Source organism: Crinia signifera, chromosome 4 (assembly GCF_055691185.1).
Source record: "Crinia signifera chromosome 4, ASM5569118v1, whole genome shotgun sequence".
Classification (NCBI taxonomy): domain Eukaryota; kingdom Metazoa; phylum Chordata; class Amphibia; order Anura; family Myobatrachidae; genus Crinia; species Crinia signifera.
This window is the reverse complement of record NC_139220.1, coordinates 105805299-105826354: the sequence shown is the minus strand read 5'-3', so window position 1 is coordinate 105826354 and position 21056 is coordinate 105805299. Positions and strand designations below refer to the sequence as shown.

Here is a 21056-nt window from a genome sequence, read left to right as displayed (position 1 = left end):
CCTCACAGTCAATCTGTCTCTAAATCATGTTACATGCATCTAGAAAAATATATCCAAAATTTGTGCGTACCTTACACAAGACACTATAAAAACTCTAATCCATGCACTCATTATATCACGCATTGATTATTGCAATAGCCTCCATTCCAGTCTTCCTAAGAAAAGACTGTCACCACTACAATCCATTTTGAATGCAGCTGCAAAGCTAATCTTCCTGGCTAGACGTTCATCGTCTGCTGATCCGCTCTGTCAGTCCCTCCATTGGTTGCCTGTATATTACCGCATTCAATATAAAATACTTCTACTTACATACAAAGCCGATACTCTGACTACACTGACTTATATATCTTTGCTTATTTCAAAATATATCCCCAACCGACCTCTCCGTTCTGCACAAGATCTGCATTTCTCATCCACACTCATTACTTGCTCCCACTTACACTTGCAGGATTTTTGTCGGGCAGCACCCACCTTATGGAATGCCCTTCCACGCACACTAAGACTCTCCTTTAGCCTCCAAACTTTCAAGCGTTCCCTGAAAACTCACTGCTTCAGGCAAGCTGATCATATTCAAGACCCCCACACAACCTCCAGTAGCATTCATATCTAATTACATCCCATCAGGACTGTCTAGTAATCTGATGGGACTGCCTTGCTATGGAATTCTATCCTTATGTATCCCTCCTATTATCCCTATAGAGTGTAAGCTTGCGAGCAGGGCCCTCCTACCTCCATGTCGGTTTGTCTACCCAGTTTATTTAATCACTATTTTTTCCAATTGCAAAGCATAACAGAATATGCTGCACTATATAAGAAACTGTAAATAAATAAAATAAATAAATAAAGTTACCTGAGAGTCACTTACATATGCGTGCACGTTCCACATGATTCGATGGTCGGCAAGCAGGGTTTGGAATAACCTCCATTGTGTATTATGTGCAGGATCTAGGTGGTGAGCCTCTGATAGGCACTGTTCACAACATTGTTGTCAGCACGGAACAACTGGAATAAAAATTCACACTCTATTTAACCCCTGATGAGGGTCACTTGTAATTCATCACAGCACGCTATAAATCCATCCATTACAGCTTAAAACTGACTGTGTAATCAAGCATTTTCCTGCCCAAACAGCCCAGAAATATGGGCAAGTTAGGAAACCAGAAATAAGAGATTGAATCCTAAATTGTGCACATATCTCAACTCTTTGGCTACCTACTTACCATTCTGTTTCCAAAGAATACTGATTGGAGAAACTTGATAATCTAATCCACAAATCTACAGCTGTATTTGGTATTATAAGTCGGGCTGGCCAGCCTAGGAATTGATTGGATGTCCATGTCCTTGATTTAAATTGTATTTTATTTTCATTATTATATGTGCATTGTATTGTATGAGTTTTTTAAAAACTGTATTAGTGGTTTTGCCCACTACTTAGGTGTGTGATGATTATTATTATTCTATGATAAATAATAAATATATATTTCTACCTGAAATCTAGTGTTACATTTGCACTCTTTTAATATTTACCTAATATTTTCTTGTTAACACAAATATATAGGAATGCTTATTTTATTTTTATTTACATATTTGATTATTGGAAACCAGGGAGGTGCTTTGTTTTTTCCTTGTTTTCTCCTCTTTTTTTCGTTTCTTTTATACTCCCATTTTTTTCTCTTTTTATTTATGGTTATTAATTCTGATGAGCTCCGCCTGCTTGGCTGGAAAGTTAGGGGATTAAATGAAAGGATTAAGAGATCGTTGTTCTGTCTCAGGTCAAAAAATACCAGGCAGATATCATTTGTTAAACTGAAACACATTTATTTGGTAGTAAAGTTTTGGCGCTTAAAAAAACATGGATCAGTCAAGGGTTCCACTCCACCTTTTCTGGCAATGCTACAAGGCTATCTGTACTTATTAGGATGCCTGTGCAGTTTAATTTAGAACAGAGTGAGATACTGTAGTGTCTACTTCCTGATCACATGATGTTCCTGTACTGCAAGATATACTAACTCACCTGGCTATGCACATAAACTATCTTACTAGTAGGGTGACCAACTCATCCCTTTAATCAGGGACACATATTAATTACACAGGTTCTGTGGCTGGATTTCACCTGGTTTTAAACTGCCACACCTCAAGACTCCATTTCACCTGGTTTTAAACTGCCACAGAACCTGTGTAATTAATATGTGTCCCGGATTGAAGGGATGAGTTGGTCACCCTACTTACTAGATAGATACTACACTATCCAATTTAGATTACCCAATAAAAAGCACAAACTCTCCCGAAAACACACAGGTTTGTTTATTTATTAACAGTTTCATATATAGAGCACACATATTTCGCAGAGCTTTACAGAAAATATTTGAACATTCACATCAGTCCCTGCCCCAGAGGAGCTTAAAATCTGTAGTCCCTACCACAAGTATACGCAAGCAGTATTTTTTTGGATTGTGGAAGGAAACCAGAGTACCCAGATGAAAACCACGCAAGCACTGGGATAATATACAAACTCTGCTCAGTTAGGCCGGGATGTATCAATATTCGTGGGTGTTACCTGGTTTTTTTCGTGCCTGTATCGCATCCGTTTTGTGTGACTTTCCGCTTTATGTATTAATTTTTTTCTGGGCTGCGTATACTGTGCCCTCCTCCGATATTTTTTTTGATTTTTTTCTGTTTTGTGTGTGTACTCCCTCGGAGGGGGGAGGAGTGCAGGACTGCTGCCGGGAGCCTGAGCGGGTAGTGAGGCGGCATGCTGCGAGAGGTAGGGAGTGTGGGGTCAGCGCCGGGTGACAGGACAGGGGTCGGAGCAATCTCCTGCACTCCTCCCTCCCTCCAGCCGGCAGGAGATTTCTCTGACCCCTGTCTGTCACCCGGCGTCAGTCCAACACTCCCTACCTCTCGCAGCATGCCGCCTCACTACCAGCTCATGCTCCCGGCAGCAGTCCTGCACTTCTCCCCCCTCCAGCCGGCAGGAGATTGCTCCGACCCCTGTCACCCGGCGCTGGTCCAACACTCCCTACCTCTCGCAGCATGCCGCCTCACTACCTGCTCAGGCTCCCGGCAGCAGAGGTCTTGTATCCTTACCTCCTGCCCCTGGTCAGACACCCACTTGTCAAAGTATCTGTCCCTTGGCTCAGGCACCCGGGGGATGTGTTTTCCCCCACACACACCCAACTTACACCCAGGTCCCGCCTCCTCTACAGACCAATACCGCCAGTCAAACTTGGCGAAACAACAAAGGGCATCACGAATTTGAATACATTTCATAGGACGTCAGCTTACATTCAGACCAATGTAAGTATACAGTACTTCGCTGCGGGACCACTGCGAGACTTTAAAAATGCGGAAATTAAAAACGTGAAACATTATTGATACATCAGGAAGAAGGACAAAAGCCTCGAAAACGGGATGTCAGCGCAGCGGTAAGCGTTGATACATCCCGGTCTTAGGGCCATGGTGGGAATCGAACCCATGATCTCATAGCTGTATGCTAACCATTACACCATCCGTACTACAAGGTTAAACTTATGTGTTTTTGCCTGCCTTAGCACTGTTTATGAAGGATAATGGTGCTGATTTCGGGGATATTATTTTGCCTGCCTGAGGCACACAAAATAATATCCCCGATAAGCCTTTTTAGGGCGATCAGTGCCCGCAGGTAATAGGTTATCCCTGTTATTGGTACTGGGAAGAGCAGAAGGTACTGACATAGAAACAGAGTAGGATCTAGTAACAGGCATGCCAGGTAAAGTAGTGAAAAGTTTTGATAAAGATAAACGTTCGGCCATTGGTGCAAAAAGAGTAAGGACAGTCTAGACCCTAGCGCAAAAACAACCCATTATAAAGTACATTATGTATTGCTCTGTAGTTTGTATGCCCATTTTTATGCCATTTTTCACCTCTTAATGGTGCTAGTGCAGATATTATAACAACAATATGTGTTTTTGAAGTTTTCACTGTTCATTTGCGCAGTTTTCTCATGTTTTGTTTTAGATTGATATTTCTCTTTTTGAGTCGGGATGTTATGACTTTTGTGTTCTTGTGTGTGTTACTCTTGCAACAGGTAGAATATGGCTTTGCCTGAGCAGAGAGGTACTGCCAGAACTCATTTCTGTTTGCTCCTTATCCACTCACAAGGTAAGTTCCAATACAAGACATTAACAAGATAACTACACCCACAAAGATGCACCCCGTTACTAGACATCTGTGGGTTTATATAAGCATGCTTTTACTGTACTCTATATTAAGTGGCTTGAAAGTTTTTGCCACTTTATAATTTCTTATATTTTTTGCATATATGCTACATGTATTTGTTTTAGATCTGCCAACACAATTCACTATAAAACAATGACAACACAAATAAACAGAATATACAATTTTAAAAATATAATTTCTAACTAGATAAGAAATATCTAACACTAACATGCCCTGTGTGTAATAACAATTACCCCTTAGTTACTCTTTCAACCATAACCAAATTTAACTGATACTTGTGTTTAAGCCCTGTTGAATCTAAACCTCCCTTAAACAGACCCTCCCCAGCAATGTTATGCTGGCTAAAAGGTCTTAACAAGCAGACAGTGGGTTGCCCATAGCATCACAGGTCATGTTGCTATGGGCAACCAATCAGAAGCTACTTCTTATTTATTTACCACCCTCTATAAGATAATAGACAGGATGTGATTGGTTGCCCATAGGAACATGACCTATGAAGTGTATTTCACATCTTAGTAAATTTCATCCAGTGTGTCATGCCCAAAACAATTCCAGAAAATATGAGAAAGAAAGTTATTGAAATATTTCAATATCCATCCTGGAAAGGTTTACAACCCATTTCTTAACACAGCCAGAGCTATTATTTCCAGATGCAGAAAACTCAGAGCAGTGGTGAATCTTCCTTTGAGCGACCGTACTACCAAAATTATAACCAGAACATAAAGGCTCATGTCACATTTGTCATTTTTGGAAGACATTAGTCCCGTTACATCTGGGCCCTTATTCTGGTTCACTCACAAGGGCAAATTCCTTCTCAAATTATCAAAACTATGTGCACTGCAGAGGTGGCACATGTAACTTGTGATAGAGAATTAGATTTGGGTGGGCTTTTACTTCAAAGTCAGATCTATATTGCATTTTAAAAATAAAGCAGTCAGTATATTCCCTGCACAGAAACAAAATAACTCACCCAAATCTAATTCTCTCTGCACATGTTACATCTGCCCCCCCCCTCCCGCAGTGCACATGGTTTTGTCCATTTGAGATGGAATTTGCTTTTGCGAGTGAACCAGAATAACTCCCTGATGTAAAGCTAACATGGCATTCCACGATAAGAACACAAATAATCAGAAGTCTAACATTGTTGTGGTAATGTGATGATGTGGGAATGCTTTGCTCTTCACAACCTAGGCACCCCCACCCCACACACCCCTTGGCTAGTAGAACACCAGAGTTGATTAAAGAGAAAAAAGGAAAGTGTGTCACTGTGTGGTGCACAGGAGGTGAATTTCACATAAAATGTAACCTTTATTGATTTCTTTATAAAATGTTGCGAAATATTGACATAAAATATACACAAATTGACACGGACAAACGTATTAAAAAGGATACTCGATCCTCACACAGGGGTTCCCCCGCTGCACTATCTCCCTGAAATAAGTTGGTTCTTCTTAAACAGCACACGCTACTCAAAGTCTCTAAAACATATATATTTTGCAACATTTTATAAAGAAATCAATAAAGGTTACATTTTATGTGAAATTCACCTCCTGTGCACCACACAGTGACACACTTTCCTTTTTCCTCTTTAATTGCCTTGTATTGTGTCCGTGGTAGCACCCCCTGCCGTAATTAATTACAGTGATTATCCTATTAGAGGGGTTTCCTATCATATTTAATCAATACACCTTCAGTGCGACTGGCACATCTCCGTTTTTTGTGAACACCAGAGTTGGTTGTTGGAAAAATGGGAAATACTTAAGCATATTTCCCTTTATTTCCAGAACCAGGATCAGTTTAAGAATCCGGGGCTGGTTCACTCTTTACTGAAGCACTTTTTACTACACTAACAACATATAACAACATACAGTATAAGCCAGCAAGGATCACACTGATTCATGGCAGGCTTCACACTGAACATACTTGGTAAAAGCATGGATTTTTGTGCAATTTTGAAACATCTTGCAAAAAAATATTCTCATTAAATTGTGGGTTTGCATTGGTACCACTACCAATGTTATTTTGTTAATGTTTACTCCAATGGTGATATTCCATGATTTTGGGTGCAAAGTTACATTTGACAGGCGACTTCCATGTGAATTGCTTCTTAGTAAATTTGTGGCTTTTTAAAAAAAAAATGTCAATTGATCTGTAGGAAATGTAACCACTGAAGAGCTTTGCCAGATTACACAGTGAGCTATTGACGCTCCAAGGCCACAGGCGCATGCAGGTTTTTTGTATGTATGCTTAATAAGTGTGACTGCAGTGTATATGTATGTTTGTGTATGTTAGTCTGCAGTATGTTATGTATGTATGTATGTATGTATGTATGCTCTGTGTGTGTGTGTCTGCAGTGTGTATGCATGCTCTATGTTTGTGTCTGCAGTGTGTATGTATGCTGTTGTATGTGTCTGCACAAAAGTACAGTATGTGTGTGTATACATGTATGGAAACCCCGATAAAATTCCTGTGTTTTCCCCTGAGGACAGCACTACCAATGCAGCTGTGTTTAGGTGACCTTTTTATAAATGTGCACCTAAAGTATGTCTTAAATAGGGGTTTGCAGTTTATTGCTCATTTAGGTACTTTATGTAGCTCACACCACATGTGTATTAGAAAATTCAAGAAGGCCTCAATTTCCAGAGATTGAGGGGTAGATTTATTAAATTCGGTGAAGTGATAAAGTATATGGTTTTTATCACCGGCCAATCAGCTCCTACCTGTCATTTTTTCAAACTAAGCCTGTAACTTTACAGTTAGAAGCTGATTGGCCGGTAATAAGAACCAGACACTTTATCACTTCACCGACCTTAATAAATCTGTCCCTCAATTCTTTTCGGTGCTCCAAAAAAATAATACTTTTTAAAAGATGATGGGTGACATTCTATGCTATGCGCTAAATGCGCATGTTTTATTCGCGCACCACATCGCCGCAAATCACCTTTTTCAAAATCGCACTTTTCAGTCAAAATTCGATTATTTATTGTGATGCGCATTTGAGGCTGAAAAGTGCGAAGAGGTGCGATTTTAAGTAACAAAAAAGTGCGCTTTTTAGTAACAAAAAAGTGCGATTTCTTCCGCCGGTCATGTGCGAGTTTTGGACCAACCGGAGTGCGATTTACAAAACTGTCTCCGCATCACTAAGAACCCCACAACCTATTGGCCCACCTATGTCCCCTCCATTATGCATCACACCCCCTATATAAAGGGGCATTGGCGCCATTTCACTCTTTGATAGGAAGTAAGGAGCATGGAGAGGAGCAGTGGAAGCGTGAGTTCAGGAAGAGGTGTTGGTGGCAGAGTGAGGAGTGGCAGAGGGAGCAGTGGCAGAGTGATGAGTGGCAGAGGGAGCAGTGGCAGAGGGAGCAGTGGCAGAGGGAGCAGTGGCAGCAGCCAGTCAAGTGTGAGAGGCAGCAGTGTGGCAGGCAGCATGGCCACAGCAAGGCCAGCCTCAGCCCAGACCCTGGCCGTCCAGCCCCGGCAGGAGGAGGTTGAGGATCCGCTGGCATCCCCATCCTACAGCCAAGCCCTAGACCATACCCCACACCAGCTGCAGGAGGGCCACATGTCAGAGGTGGAGGAAGATGCTGGTGAGGAGAAGGAAGACACTGGCATGGAGGAGGAGGGCGATATGGCTGGTGGTGAAAATGAGGAGGAGGAGGAGGAGGTGGTAGCTGGTCGCACCAAAAGTGGCCGGATGGTGAGATTTTCTTATGAAGAAAATGTGGCACTTGTCAGGGCTATCATGCCAGTGTTCGAACGTCTGCTCGGAAAAAGCAACTACAAGACCACTGCCCAGCGCAAACGGGCTATATGGAAGGACATCACCCAGGCGGTGAACGCTGTCAGTAATCACAAGCGGCTGGTCCGCAATGTGAAAAAGCGGTTTAACGATATAAAACGCCAGTTAAAACATAAAATGGCCCTGGAGATGGAGGAGGCCACCAGGACTGGAGGAGGAAGCCCCACCACTGTCAGCTACAATGCGTATGAGGTGAAGCTGAAGCGCATCATCCCACCTGAGGTCCTGCCTGGCATGCATGTGGCGGATTCCGACAGGCCACAAACGCCAACCAGAGCTGGTAAGTGTGACCCCATGCAAACTTTAACATACATGCCAATGTATTATACCTGTAATGTGCACTTGTATTGTTATGCTTTGTAAAGTGCTGCTGTGGAACTACATAGCCCAGCAAGGTCATGCACAAGAAAATGTCTGCTCCTACTTTGAAATTGCTGATAATGCTGGGCCCTGTAGTTCCACAACTACTCATATTGATTAACAGTGTACCATTCTTTCTAGCAGACTAACATGTATGTGTACAAAACCCCTGTGCTGTACTGGTGGTTTAGCTGCCATGCCTACATGCCACCGAGTAACCAATAGTTGTCATGTGTACACTAGTTTACTACTAAGCTTTAAATAAAATATTTGACTATAAACAAAAAAAAGGTGGTCAAGATATAATGCAGTCCTTATCCATTGGGTATTGTCCATTATTGTAAATTCAATGCATATTTTCAGAAAATGCTTAGCCTTAGCAATGTCCATAATGCCTGTCCATCTTTCCTTGTACAGATTGTCCGTCCCGAAGTGCTGCGGCATCCAAGAGAAGAAGGCCCGTTGCTGCTGAATCTGCGGAAGCAGGTAAATGAACAAACCACACCCCATTACACATACAGTACACACACCCATGTTACATCAACAAGATCTCACACTACATTCAGCTCCTGCTGCTACATTGCTACAGAAATGAATGTAATCTGAGCAAGGCATGTGATATATTATTAATGTCAATGTTGCATGCTGTATCGGGGTACATGTGTAAGTGCATAACACCCCTAGGTATGTGCGTCAGCCATCTATAGCCCTATGTAAAACAGTGTAGACGACAGTGTGGCCTATATATGCATCAATACTTACCTCTTCATCTGTATCCACAGGTGCTATACAACTAAGGAGCAACACAACAGATTCTTCAATAGTGGTGCTAGACGAAATGGACATCATTCTTGATCCGGTCGACACCTTTGCGGCAGAGGAAGAAATGCAGACCTCGTCACAGAGTGATCTTCCCCCAAGTGGGGTGTCTCCCAACCCACCCCCAACCACCCACCCACCCCATACAGCAGCTACTGCTTCCCAAGTAGCTAACTCCTTGGTTAATTTCAAGGACAAACAGTTAGAATTCATGGCCTCCCAAAGCCTCCAAATAGGTAATATACAGGGGTACATGCGTGACACCTTCCCGCAGTTACGCAAAATTGCACGTAGTGTACGGGTAGGTGTAGGCACTCAAGTGCGCATTGCCAACAGTATTGACACCCGTTTTGCAGAACTAACTGCTGCAATAAGGGAGCAGAATAGGCATATTGGAAGCCTGGCGCAAAGTCTAACAGCACTAACCCAAACATGCACAGCGCAGACCAATGCCCTACTAGCTATGCAGGCCCAAATACAGCAGCAGGAAGGCAATGTGGGAGGTGGCACTGCATCAACCCTCAGCAGTGTATCCAGCACCCCAATAAGTGGCTCCCCCACTTCCCCACCCCGTCGTAGTGTGAGGACCCGTGGTGGGCTTAGTGCAGGGTCTAGAAGTGGTGTAGGGCTGCCTGATGCTGGGAGAAGGTAGCTGCTATATCAGTGTGTTTAGTTATTGAAATGCCAAAGATCTTTGTACATGGCCCCACAGTTGTTATTTACCACATGTCAAAATGCAGAATGCTTCACAAAAAAAAAAAAAAAAAGTAAAAATTGCTAACCGCATACCATTGTGTTTGTGTCTTTTTCTCGATATAAATTAATGTGTGAAGTATAACATATTGTAATGGTATATGACTATGGGATTGCACTAAAGTAGTGTGGTATAACTCCTTGCCTGGCAAAGGTTGTGGATCTACATATTCCAGCAGGCTCTGACACTCATGGTTTGGACTGTAATGGTTGTAGTGTGTCTGGCCATGCTGGCACATGTAGTTCCACAACACCAGTGAGCCATGTTTGACTGCAAACTTCATTCATACATGTATCAACAGTACTTAGAAGGTAGATAGCAGCAAGGGATAGGTCAGCACCACCATGTGCATCCGTTGGGGACTGGTGTTAGGTTAAATGTTGGTGGAAACAGATGGTATTGGTCAATAATTTGTTAATGAGTACACTTACAACATTTTGGAGTACAGGGCACATGTGCTTAGCAGAAAAGTAACGCCTGCTGAAGTATGTCCGCAACAACTTCTTTATAGCAAGTAACAGTTGAGTAAAATGCTTAGACAAAGTGGCCTGTGATACCACCAAGGACCATGAGGTCACACACTGAGTGGAGGCTGTGGACAAATAGTAGAGGGCACACATTAATTTGTGCTGGGCAGACACTGCATAGTTGGCACCTACAAAATGGTACAATTCATCTCTCACCTGCTCATATAACTCCTACAGGGTAATGGGGTTCAGCGTAACCATCCCCACAACCTGTTGATCCGACAGGTAGTCCAGGTACAGGCGAGCACCATACATACGTGGGATACCCAGTAGTGGGGGGGCTACCAGCAGTGGCGTAACTAGGCCTCTGCAGCCCCCGCCATGGCGGGGAGGCGCAGAGTAACTATGGGCGCCGGGGGGGCTGCGGTGCTATAGTTACCCGCTGCGCTGCTGCCCGGCCGCATCTTCGGTCACTGTCCCGTCACTCGCTCCCGGCGCCGGCTCCTGCTGATAATGAAAAGTGACACTGAAAATGGCTGCCCCAGTATTGCAGACAGTTTTGGCAGCCATTTTCTAAGAGTCACTTTTCATTATCAGCAGGAGCCGGCGCCGGGAGCGAGTGACGGGACAGTGACCACAGATGCGGCCGGGCAGCAGCGCAGCGGAGACTGGAGCAGCGCAGCGGAGCTGAGGGAGACTGGATGCGGCTCTGTCAGGTATGGGTATGGGGAGGGGGGGGCGCCGAAAATTTTTGGCGGGGGGGCGCAAATTATATAGTTACGCCACTGGCTACCAGGATCTGTTGGCCAGCTTCCTCCCTCCTGCGTTGCTCCTCCAAATGGGACACATCACACATAAGCAACTTGAAAATAGTCATCAAAATCTACATGATTTAAACCCTCACAGGTGTCCTTACTGATGTTGGGGTTAATGTAGGAGTGTTTGTGAGTGATAATGAGGGCACCTGTGTTGAAATTAACCATGTGTGCACTTGGCCAAAATGAGTTCTGTGCAAATTCGCCAAACAGAACCAGGACTGAAATAAGTGCGATAATTAGACACCTAAAAAGTGCGAATTGCGAATGCGCATAGCATTAAATAAGCGGTTTGTATACTTTTGTATTGGAAAACATCTGGATGCGATAAAAGTGTGAATTAATCTCGCGCTTTTGGTCCGCATACCTTTACGCACATAATATGCGATTTCTGTCCCTTAACGCATCACATTAAATTGGCGATTTCAATGAAAAATGCGATATCGCCATTTTGTGGTCTAAATAACGCCAAAAAACGGAAATCGCATCCCATAGAATGTCACCCCACATTTCAACATTATTTTATTGTTTGTCCTTTAAAATCTTGTTTTTAGTGTTATTTATCAACAACACTCGGTCTATGGTCACTTAGTATTGAAACAGGCCATCAGTTTTGATTTAAGGACAGTTGTCCTGTTGTCACTGGTTCAAATTGTAACATTGAAGACTAAACCAGTTGTGTGATTTCCTGGTAAAACATCATTCTAATCCTGTTTTCCATATATGGGTGGGAGAGCAATACATATCCTATTACCTCCTTAATAGCATCTGTACATGCAAGGGTACTAGTATTTGAAAAAGAGGAGTCACCTATATCAAATGATCTTGCCCCTCTTGTGTGGTGATCACCTGAATTTTGAGAAATTAGAATTTTGATTTGAACAGTCATTGGAAAACAGGATAACCTTAGCTTACTGTGCTATTAATAAATAATGATGTGATAATAATATTTAATGTCAAGAAGAACATATTATTTACCAAGCTCTTTTCAGCATAAAGGAGATATAGGATTAAATGAATGTTCCCAATGCCATAATAACCCAGCTATGTTAATCTACAGTACATCCAGTGGCCATTCTCCATTAAGCAAAAATGTAGTTACGTGAGAAAGAGCGGCTATCATCAGAAGACCGACTATAGTTACTATATGTATCTCATCAGCGTACTATGGTAAGTATTTAAGTACACTATGGGAGGATTCCATTTAGCCCTGAGGCATGCCACATGGGGAAAAACGCTGGGTTTCATGCCCCAAGCTATTCAATAATACAAGGTTTTGATGAAGGTCCTCCGACCAAAACGCCTTGACTTCTTTTTGGAGGAACAGCAAATTTGAATTCTGCATTCTGCTGTACGTATGTATACCTTTGGTTTTATGGACTTTTTTTTATAATTTATAAATATCAATGATTTGGAAGCTTAAAACATATAATACATTCCCAAATCATGCAGGACACAGAGTATAGTGTTATTGGTTTTCAAACAAATAAATAAGACAAAGTTAAGCAATGCCAGAATACAATATACAATCATTTACAGTAACATATAAAAAAAAAAACATCACATGCCATGCATATTATGCTTGTGGGACACACCGTGTGAAAGCCCTGAAGGAGAAAACCACTTTTTATTGGTGGATTGTTGGCTGCTAGTCATGTAAGATACCAATAATTATTTGAAAAACACTTAGTTAATAAACTTTTGGTGGGGATGGGAAGTATTGAAATATAGTTATCCCATAACTCAAAGATACCTGCCACTTTTGATTCTTTAGCAAGGGAAGCTTCAACCCAATCCAATCTGGAAAAAAAAAGCTTTTACTTAAATAGAGAAAATGGGGGATATTCTGAGTGGTTCCAAATGTTTTAGTACTTGTTTATTTTCATGACGGCAGCATGGCCGCGTGCTACTTCCGGGTTCGGTGCTCGCCAAACTTTATAAAATAAACTCCATGCCAACGTGTATAGTTCATACCCCCACTATTCATGTTGGCAGGGAGTTGATATTAGATAGCGTGGCGAGCGTAGCGTGGGCGAGCGCAGCGAGCCCCGCAAGGGGACTCAGACACGCGGCCATGCTGCTGCCGTGAAACTAAACAAGTACCCATGTTTTTTTAGCATTATACAGTGTGTGTGTGTATATATATATATATATATATATATATATAAGTCCCCAGCGGCGGCACTCAGATAAATAAATCAAACAAGCCAGCTATTCGCCAACGTTTCAAATGTAATTATACATTTTTCGTCAGGGCAACAATACATAATAGATAACACTCACCATTTATCCAAGTGGCTGCCATCACCAGACCACATACCCCCACTACAAAGGGGAGGGAATAGATCTAAGGTATTATTACAGAGGGAGGCAAAATGGATTTTTTTTGCTTGATACACTGAGCCCCCGTGGGCTCAATGAGAACCTGGGTTTGCAATGTTTCCTGTAGTTTTGCTTGTTTGGATGCTTTTACAATATATACAGCTATTTCTGTACACTATATTTAGTTTGCCAGTACTTACATGCTGTATCCATGTATTGTTCCAGTTTGTAAAATGGTGGTAACGGGTGCACTGGGTGACACCTTCCGGGTGCGACTGCGGAGGGGGTCGTGCGCCACGCTGAATGGGAGGTCTGGTGATGGAAGCCACTTGGATAAATGGTGAGTGTTATCTATTATGTATTGTTGCCCTGACGAAAAATGTATAATTACATTTGAAACGTTGGCGAATAGCTGGCTTGTTTGATTTATTTATCTGGGGACTTGTATTCGGCCGTCTATATATATAGACCTTTTTGATGTTGACCTTTCAACCATTTCAACCTTTTACCTGTCGACTTTTTGACCCTGTCGACCTTTTGACTGTCGACCTTTGGAGCATGTCGACCTTTTCAATGTTGACCTTCAGAACATGTCGATCTTTTGACCTTGTGACTGTCGACCATTAGTGGTTGACCATATGATTGTAGACCTAGACACTGTTGATGTTTTATACCATAACCGCCGTGAGTACATATGCCAACGTGCCGTGAGTACATTTGTGAGTACATATGCCAACGTTCGGGTATTCAAATCCTTTATCAAGACATAACAAACATAAATTACAGTACTTATGTAAGGGTATTAATACAGTACTATGCAGTCTTAGCGGAGAAAGCTGCTGAACCGGATAGTCCAACAATATAGCCAACCTAGACATCGGCTTCGCATTGGGGAAAGGTTGACAGAAATGTCCCAATCCAATAGTAGCTAAGCTCCCACATCTAAGGAGAAGATGAGTATGAAGGAGATGTGTATGGTGGGAGATAATTAACGTCACAGGAAACCCCCAGCATTATAGAATCTCTTGAGCACGGAGAGCCGAGGTGATGAGTAACACAGATCGTTTGGCAATGGTTAGCGCAGAAAAGTCTGGAAACAGCTGAAGCCTCCTAGAATGTCGGAATCGGAATCTCCAGCCAATCTAGCCGCTTTTAGAAAAGGCAGTTGACGAATTATATCAATGAACAGATCTCTGGTCTCCGCTTCAGAGAGGAGTTTATGGAACAGGGAAAGGGCATAGGCGTCAAGTTCGGCGTTGGACAGAGTCAGGTAGTCCACGGATTTTAATGTTATTCCATCTGGAGCAGTCTTCTATATCCACAATCTTATCTTTAAATGCTTACAGTTCACAGACACTGGTGGTCATGAGCAGAAATGAGGTTGTTGCCCTCGTTGGTTTCCAGGCTGCGCAGAAGATCTCGCGCATACCCAGTGAGCCAGCTGGGCAGACAGAGACAGCGCATTAGTCTGAAGTGATGCGCTGTCTCCAGGAGAGGGACATCGCCGAAGTGAGGAGTATGCACTCCCCTGCTTTGGTTGGCTAGATGTTAATACATCTTGTCAGTGTCCCTTCCCAACAGGAAGTGTTATGGTGGTGCGATAAGCTCTGCTATAATAATTATACCCCTGTGTTGGATGTACTTATCCACAATGCTGTACATTTCCACCACTTACCACATCTATACTAATGATGACATATGTACTTACATATGCTATAAGGACAGCTCTCCCAATAAGGTGTGCCCTTTGCGATGTCATGATTTCCAAAGTTCTGCATGTGCTGAATAGATCTGTCTCAATGGAAATTGAAGAAAGAAGCCCATAAGCTTCTACAGGGAAATGTCAGCAAAAGCTTGTGTTACTGTGCATTTAATCCCAGCAATGTTTGGTACGTATGTGAAATGCGGCCACATTTTTGTTTTTTTCGGCACCATTCTCTAGTACGTACATCCCGCCCTGTAGTAGGACCCTACCCAGAGCTAAGCTAACTGCTGTAGGTAAGGCCCAACAGGTGAACAAGAGAAGTGGTTCTGCCTAATCTTCCATAAAAAGTGTTTTATTTGCAATACAGCTGCTGTCATACATTTAGCAATACAAATTTCTTAAAACATGATAAAACCAAAAAACAAGGAAGCAAAGAAATCCTGGTGCTTGGAGACCTGAGGGATTCCCCTCTATCCAGTTAGGAGGATAAAAGTGCTGAGTATGGCATACAGCAAGTCTCAACAAGCAGCCCAGGGATGGTGGTGCGCAGAAATCTGGTATTTTATACCTACTCCAGATCTAAGTTCATAATGAGTATACTCCAGTGCATGGAACAGACTTTACCAAATACTTCATCTTCAGTCCACTGGAGTCCTCTTCAAGTCTAGGGACTTTTATTAATAATCACAGTATATAACCTATTGGGGATACAGCGCCTGGGTCCACCTCTTGTTTTTTGTGGATTTGGTAATCATTGGTTAGTCAAGGGCAGCAGTACCTTGGGCGCAGTCATTACTCTACATTCATTTTTTTGCTGTAGGTAAGGGATGGGCTGCGGAGCTTTTAGTTTCCCCTTCAGCGGCGTAACTAGATTTTCGGCGCCCCCCTGCCGACAATGCAGGAGGCGCCCCCCGGTAAAAAAAAATGGAGCGGAGGGGAGCCGTGGTACGGCGGTGGGGAGGGGGGGTTGTGTTTCTGTGTGTGTGTTTGTATGTATGTGTGATGTGTTTGTGTGTATGTGTGTGTGTGTGTTACCTCTGGCCGGCGTGGCCGGCTGGCCGCATCCGTCTGCGCCGGGTCCCGGGCGGCTCTCCCGTTACTGCTGCTAATGAAAAAGTGACACTTGGAAAATGGCTGCCCCCATACTGCAGACGAAAAACTGTCTGCGGTATGGGGGCAGCCATTTTCCAAGTGTCACCTTTTTGTATTAAAACAGCGCTGCGGCTGCCGGGACTCGGGAGAGCTGGGACCCGGTGGTGCAAATAAAACCACCGGTCCGGCGGCAGAAGGCAACTATCATCCCGCAGCCCCCCCGGCGCCCACATACCCTCAGCGCCTCCCCGCAATCGCGGGGGCTGCGGGACGATAGTTACGCCACTGTTCCCCTTGATGGATAGATGAGCTGTAGCATAAGACACGTACAAGCAGGAGCAAGATCCATATATTATGTGCCTAATTCTTCTGTTTCCAACCACACTCCAAACTGCCTCCCTCCAGCAACACATTTCTCCATTTGCAGTAACAGCTTCTGAGCTCACATGTCGGCTGCCAATAAATGCCCGGCTTTCTGTATCCACCTTACTTACTGATATAAACAACTTAAATAAACAAATTCAATTGCATCTAATGCCCCCCCCCCCATACACTATACACCTTCTCCTATGGAAGAAGTTGCATCCAATTCCGTTTGAGTCGCCCAGCTCCCTCTTGGGCAGAAGGATTGCATGCTATCCTTCTGCATGCGATGTATCGCATGAGATCTATGTTCCCTACCGATGGGAGGGCATCCAAACTAGAGATCTTACATGCAGTATGTATGATCTCCAGGTCCAATGCGCACGGAATCGCGCTTAGGATAGATTGTTGGACACATGCCATTTGGGATGATTTCACCCGAGTTCTTGGCCCAATCCGCCAGAATCTGGTGAAATTGGGCCCAGATTGCATAGTGTATGGGGGCCTTTAGTCTTAAGGGGCCATACTCTAATCCAAGGTATCACATGCAGCCTCACATGTGGTACCTTGGCGGCAACTGCCTGCCGTTGTGTGTTTGTGTGTGTGGGTGGGCAAGTGGGTGGTGGTGGTGAGGTTTGGGCAACATAAGGAGGATTTGTAGCATTTTAAACTGAGGACTAGCTAAGGCCAAGCAAAGAATGGTTTGTTGCTTCAGCCCCTGCATGTAACTAGGGGAGGCTCCAGAGGAGGGGCTGCAGCGCAGTTCAAATTTCAAATAGGTAAGCCACACCAACTGCCATTCCAAACTGACTCACAGGCAGTTGGTGTTGCTCCCTTATTTGAATTTGGTACTGTCCTGCAGCCCTTCCTCTGGAGCCCCCCTGCATGTAACTGATAATCACTTTGAATATAGGGAGAAATTTACTAAGATGGGAGTTCTATTTCAGATGGGAAGTTGCTATGTGCAACCAATCAGATACTATCTATTACCTTCTAGAAGGTGCAAAATAAATAAGAAGTAGATTTGTTGCCCTTAGCAACATTCCATGTGAAATAGAACTCCCAAATGTCCCCATTAATCTCATTATTTGAAGGGTTTTACTGTATGTATGCATACTTCCCAACTTCTTGAGGGACAGTGAAATTTGGGTCGTGGCCTAGAGGGAAAGGGCCTGGCCTCGCCCCATTTTCACTGCTGTAGGGGCATGCTCCGTGAGCTGCTGGCTATGCCCCCAGCCCCTCCGGCTGCAGGAATAGACACTGTGCGCAGGCAGCGGCCACGGGAGGGACGCAGGAACGTCCCAAAAAAACGGGACATTCCTGCAATAAATGGGGCAGTTGGGAGGTATGTGTATGAGCACTCACAAGTGGAAGGGGGCATCAGCCAGTAATAGCATAATAAAAATCTTTTCACTTTCTTTTTTACTAATAGTTTTAGACTCAATTGTAATGTTTTTTCCAGTATGTGTGTGATACCATTAACAATTACATATTATGTGCAAAATATTCCACCAAAATGAAAGTATTCCACATTTACAGTTAAACATGATGAGTGTGGCTTACTGGTATAAATGGGAGAACATGGGTGACAGATGTAAAATCAATTATTTATTGTACTAGGAGAAATTAGCTTGGCAAGAGTTGGCAACGTACAATAAGGAGTTAATGGTAAATGCAATGGTAGCAATCTTCACAATAATAATGAATGAGACATTGCTTTCAGTAGTGCAGTGAATATCAATGGTGACACCTTTGTGCATACATAATACTTGTAATGATACTGAATGCCTAGCTGTGCAGTATTTACCATGGCCGCAGGCACCCAATTACTACTCGGCAGCCTGCAGTTCACATGCTGGCCAGCTTAAAATGGAATATGATATTGTAATTCCTAACATGTTACCTTCATTCTCAGAGGGTTATAGTAGTTTTAAATCTGATGACTACTATAAATAATAGAAAGCTATATGGACTGGGTGTATCATAAATCCACAATCAGATGAGAAGTAAGTAAATGATGATATCAAAAGAGACTATGGGTGACATTCTATGGGATGAGAGTTTTTCGCACGTCAGTTTTTCGCCCATTATCGCACTTTTTTTAAATCGCATTTTTGCCTTGGATTCGCATATTTAATGAGGTGCGTGTTCCGGCATGAAAATGTGCGATTTTTAGGCATGAAAATGTGCGAATTTGAGCTTATGTGCGATTTTGGGTTTGTATTAAAAAAATAAAAAATAAAATTGCTTGGTTTCCCCCTCCTGAGCATAACCAGCCCCGGGCTCATTGAGCCGGACCTGGTTCCAAAAATACGGGGGACAAAAAGCGTAGGGGTCCCCCTTATTTCTGAAACCAGCACCGGGCTCCAACAGCCCGCAGTGTCATGCCACAGCCGGGGGACACTTTTTACATAAGGTCCCCCGGCCGTACCATGAGCACAGTGGCTGGTCAGCCTTGGACGGGGTACCTGGAGTAATGGGACCCCCCCCCCAATAAAGGGGTCCCCCCCCAGGCTTCACCCGTCCAGGGCTGAATCCCGGGGCTGTCACCGGCGTCCCTGGCCAGTGGACGCCGGCCTGATGGGGTTAAATCTTTCAATCCTAACATTGCTTTATACAGGAGGACTACAAGTACCAGCAGACCTCCCCCGCAGGCTGGGACTTGGAGAACCACAAGTCCCAGCATGCGGGGCATTAATGGGACTTGTAGTCCACCTGTAAAAAGAATGTTAAAAGAAAACACACACACAGAAAAGTAAAACTTTATTACATACACACACACACACATCTCACTTTTACACCCACATACTCACTGATCCAGGATCCAGCGCTGGTCTCCCTTCTGCAGAGCCGGCTACCCCCACACTGACAGCGGGGACAACCAGCTTTCTCCGATGGAGCTAACAGCTTCTGTCGCGTTGTCCCAGCGCAACAGAGAATGAGAGCGTCTTCGGCTTATGCGTCTCCAGGGAGATGCATAGATCAGCCAATCAGGGATGAGCTATGCGTCTCCATGGAGACGCATCGCCCAATCACGCTCTCAGCCTGTGTCGCACTGGGACAGCGCGACCTGAAGCTGTTAGCTCCATCGGAGAAAGCCGGTTGTCCCCGCTATCAGTGCGGGGGTAGCCGGCTCTGCAGAAGGGAGACCAGCGCTGGATCCTGGATCAGTGAGTATGTGGGTGTGTGTGTGTGTATGTAATAAAGTTTTACTTTTCTGTGTGTGTGTTTTCTTTTAACATTCTTTTTACAGGTGGACTACAAGTCCCAGCGGTCCCATTAATGCCCTGCATGCTGGGACTTGTAGTCCTCCTGTATAAAGCAATGTTAGGATTGAAAGAATTAACCCCATCAGGCCGGCGTCCACTGGCCAGGGACACCGGTGACAGCCCCGGGCTTCAGCCCTGGATGGGTGAAGCCTGGGGGGGGACACCCCTTTATTGGGGGGTCCCCACTCCTCCAGGTACCCCGTCCAAGGCTGACCAGCCACGGTGCTCATGGTACGGCCGGGGAACCTTATGTAAAAAGTGTCCCCCGGCTGTGGCATGACACTGCGGGCTGTTGGAGCCCGGTGCTGGTTTCAAAATACGGGGGACCCCCAGATTTTCTGTCCCCCGTATTTTTGGAACCAGGACCGCTCCAAGAGTCCGGGGCTGACTTCGGAAATATGGGGGACCCCTACGCTTTTTGTCCCCCGTATTTTTGGAACCAGGTCCGGCTCAATGAGCCCGGGGCTGGTTATGCTCAGGAGGGGGACCCCACGCAATTTTTTTCTTAAAAAACAAAAAAAAAAAACATTTTTTTACCACAGAACCATGCACAGATCTCAATGATCTGTGCAGGGTTCTGGCCAACTCGCATATCAGAACCTGGTCTGATTTTTTGCAGAATTTAAGACACATTTCCCAAATTCGCATCTCATTAAATATGCGATTTGTATACTTTTCAATGGGAAAACATCTGGATGCGAGTTCCGGCGCGCATTAAAATCGCACTTTGTAAAAGTGCGATTTCGCGGCAAAATCGGCGATTAACCCGATTTTACATAGGTGACAATGTGAAATGGGCCAATATGGCCCATTTCACATTGAATATGTGTAAAAAGTATGGTTAATGCCCCCCCCACCCCGGTATTGACGCCAACCCGAAGCGTGGCGAGCGCAGCGAGTCCGCGAGGGGCGGCGGTACGCGTCCTCCGACCTTTTCATACCCCTACTATACACGTCGGCGTGGAGTTGAGAATAGAAAGTGTGGTGAGCGCAGCGAGCCACCGAGCCCGAAGCGTGGCAAGCGGACGCGGATACCTGTGAAGCCCGCGAGGGTACGCAGATACCTGTGA

The 21056-nt window shown here is 44.2% G+C and overlaps 1 long non-coding RNA gene across 1 annotated transcript in view; it reads left to right on the top strand.

Moving 5' to 3' along the window:
* Nucleotides 1-4072: 4072 nt before the first annotated feature.
* Nucleotides 4073-21056, top strand: part of LOC146072378 (uncharacterized) — a 63603-nt gene continuing 46619 nt past the window's right edge. The window contains exon 1 of the long non-coding RNA XR_014473100.1: nucleotides 4073-4140. This is a non-coding gene — a long non-coding RNA (uncharacterized LOC146072378). The remainder of the gene's footprint in view (nucleotides 4141-21056) is intronic.